Below are 3,681 nucleotides of genomic sequence, written 5' to 3' on the forward strand. Positions count from 1 at the left end.
TCACAGAGCTGCTGATTGGTGGTCCTGAGATGTGGTGTGGGATATCAGATTGGATGTGGCATTTGTTTTTCTGTTCTGTGCTCCATTTCCCAATCTGTAACCAAGTAAGAGACTTCTCATGGACAGTGTGTTTCTGACAGAACTCTTCAAGCAGCAAGTGATAGGACCTGCTGCTAGGTCAGGGCACTGGTATTTCTAATATCACACTTTCTATTGCTGGATATTTAATTTCTTATATCAACTCACTGGAAATGGATCCATCTACCCTTATTTTGTTTCTAATGAAAGTCACAAAAATAATTTGCTCTACTAAATTTTTCTTTGCCAGTTTTCACAAATCAAAGAATAAGAATTTAAATGTTTCTAACATGGCTCAAGATATTGTTTTACATACCTTCAACTGCACTGAGAATCCATGTATACAATAATTTAGTATATTAGAGGCCTTCAGTTCCTTCATTAGGGTAAACATGCCCATGGAAAATTTAGCCTTTTCTTCACTTCCCTGTGTGCAGTTTCGTAGCACTGAGTACACTGATACCATTCTGCATTTACTGTACCAGGCGTCTCCAGTACGAGTTCATCTCCTTGCACAAAAGCTGTGTACACAACCACTCCCCTCCTGCTGTGGACCCAGCCCTCAATATTCATCTCTCCACTCTCTGTCATATGATTCTGACCATGGTGAGTACTGCACAGAAGTGGATTCTTACAGTATTTGGCTTCTTGTGGTTGGCTTGTTTCACTTTGCATAAGGCCATTGGAATTTATCTGTTCTGTGGCTTGTGTCAGTGTTCGTTTCCACCTAAAAACTGAATGTATTAAGGTGGATCTGCACACCGCATCTTGTTTATGGGTTCAATTAAATTGTTTCTCCCTGATGGACAACCTAAATTACACTCATTTCAAAATGGCTGTGAAAACAACACAGTGTATATTCAAATGTGGATTCTCTAGACCACGTTCTAATTTTGACCATCTGTTTTGAGCAATTACTGTATTATTTTCCATCCTATCAGTAGAAATTCTATTTCTCATGCAAATGCACAGTAATTTTCAATTTCTCAACACCTTAATCAAAATATATTGTTAGGATTGGGCATTTAGCTCAGTGGCATAAGTGCCTGTCTGGCAAGCACAAGGTCATAAGTTCAATCCCTAGTACAAAAAGAAAATGCAACATATATATATTGTTTTATTTAGTTCTTCGATGAAATCTTTCCTGCTGAATGGTGCAGTGGTGTTTTACTGTGATTTTGTTTTACAGTTCCCTAATGATTATTGGTCCTAAGCATCTTTCAATGTGCCTTTATTCAACTTGAATAACTTCTTTGAAGAAATTCAGAGCACTATAAAGTTTTTCATGCATAATTCGTGAATAAAACACAAGCCAATTACACTTCAGAATTTGTCAGATTTCATAATGATCTGTATATATTTACTGTTATGTCTGTCTTTAGGAAAAATCATACAAAGTCAAAATGGAAAATTACAATCTGACCTCCACTGACTTCCTCTTACTGGGCTTGTTCCCCCTATGAAGGGTTGGCCTTGTCCTCTTCATTCTCATCGTCCCCGTCTTCCTAATGGCCTTGGTTGGCAATCTAGCCATGGTCCTGGTTATCTTCTTGAATGCCCACCTCCACACTCCCATCTACGTCCTGCTCAGACAGCTCTCCCTCATGGACCTCATGTACATCTGCACCACTGTCCCCAAGATGACTTCCGGTTTTCTATCTGGAAACAAGTCTATCTTCTTCAATGGGTGTGGGGTCCAGGCTTTCTTCTTTGTGTCTTTAGCAGGTACAGAAGCATTCATCCTGATGTCTATCGCCTGTGACCGATATGTGGCTATTTGCTTTCCTCTGCATTACCCCATCCACATGAACAGAAGAGTGTGTTTGATGATGATTCTGGGATGTTGGGTAACAGGTGCTATCGATGCCTGTGCTCACGCAGTATACATCTTCCGGATCTCCTACTGCAGGTCCAGGGCCATCAATCATTTTTTCTGTGATGGCCCAGCCACGCTGTCTCTAGCTTGTGGGGACATCAGTGTTCATGACTACACTGTGTTCCTCAGCACTGTCATCTTTCTTCTCTTCACTTCCATGGTCATTGTATTCTCCTATGGGAAAGTTCTCCCTCCTGCTACAGCTTGAGCTCTGAGAAAGGCAGGAAGAAGGCCTCCTACACCTGCAGACCCACCTCATTGTGGTGACTTTCTACTACGCACTGTTTGTCTACACGTTTCTCTGCCCAAAGTCCCTCCACTCTCCAGCAGAGGACAAGGTCATGGCTGTCTGCTACACCATCCTCACCCCTCTCCTTAACCCTATGATCTACAGCCTGAGGAACAAGGAGGTTCTGAGGGCATTGGGAAGAGCAAGAGGGACGTTCTGCTCCACGAAATTGTAGATAACTTTCCATCTCACAGTGTTGCACAGTCAGGAGTCTTTCAGACTGATAATGGAGGATATTTGGAAGAAAACCAGTAGGAGAAGCACATGAATAGTTATGAATACTATGCTGTACAAAAATGAAAATAAAATCATTTTAAAATTTCAGATGCAAAAATCTCAGAATGAATGTCTACAGTGAGACTTCTGATTCATGAGTTGAATAACAATAGATTTGCTTTAAGGAAATTCTGTTTACAGACAACTGAACACAAAGCACAAAAAATTTATGTAAAAAATGAAAAACTCTAAGATCTGTTTTCCTCATGTTTATTAAGAATTTTAAAATCTTGGTGATTAAAAATGGTGATTAAAAATAGCAGTAGAAAACAAATTAATATGAGTCACCTGGGTAATACAGGGGGAAATAGGGAAGAAGCTGATAGAATTTTGTAATTTATATAATCATAAATATCAATAAGACTCTCATTTTCAAAACAGGCAGCTAGTTCTGTCTGAGGCCCTTGGCGAAGAGCTGCTCTTCCTGTAATTAAAAGCAAGAGACTGAATGGCCCAGGACTGCAGGTGGGAATCAATGAGGACCCAGCAAAGCCCATGCTTGGGTTTTCTCTGGATGTTTAAAGCTGCCCAGATCCTGTGTAAGAGGCCACGCCTTCTAAGGGTCATTCAGCAGGTAAGTCTGGAGAGACTCAGGTGTCTAGCATGTCCCAGGTGTTCTGGAGGTCAAGATTGGAGTGCATTTCACTCCAGAGCTTCTATCAGAAATGTTATTATTTAAAGCTGACCAATGAGGGAGGTGATTTTTGATGCTGATCTGCAGTACATCCCTTTTTTATCACTTTAAAAATGAGTATCCTGTGTTTGTAGTTGTCATAATTAATCCCTTTGGGTTACATCAACGCTTGTCTTGGGAGATGCTAAATGAATGTAACACATTATGAGTCACAGCAAGGTAATGTCTGCTAAGAATCCTTGCAAGACACCCCAGTGGATCTGGTGAATTCTTTCATGCTCTCGGTCTTCAGAAGGACCTCACACAATCCACCTGTGTGCATCTCTGGTTTGACTAAAAGCACGTGAGACATAAGCACATAGCTGATCAATCAGGAGCCAGCAATCTAGGAGAGGAAACAGTGATTTTAAAAATGTTTGCTGGTCAGAGTGCTGTGGCAGACGTAGAGAATCAACCACAGAGGCAAAGAGCAAGGCACACAGGCTTTATTGGCCCGTGGAATATCCCTACCTGTGTGGTTAGAAACGC

At 41.0% G+C, this 3,681-nt stretch overlaps 1 pseudogene; it reads left to right on the plus strand.

The window, feature by feature from the left end:
- The first annotated feature begins 1,481 nt into the window (after positions 1-1,481).
- LOC100715096 (olfactory receptor 2L3-like) lies at positions 1,482-2,418 on the plus strand (annotated as a pseudogene).
- Positions 2,419-3,681: the final 1,263 nt, after the last annotated feature.

The sequence above is a fragment of the Cavia porcellus genome, unplaced genomic scaffold (genome assembly GCF_034190915.1).
Source record: "Cavia porcellus strain 051 isolate PalLab524CR breed Dunkin Hartley unplaced genomic scaffold, mCavPor4.1 scaffold_2, whole genome shotgun sequence".
Taxonomy (NCBI): domain Eukaryota; kingdom Metazoa; phylum Chordata; class Mammalia; order Rodentia; family Caviidae; genus Cavia; species Cavia porcellus.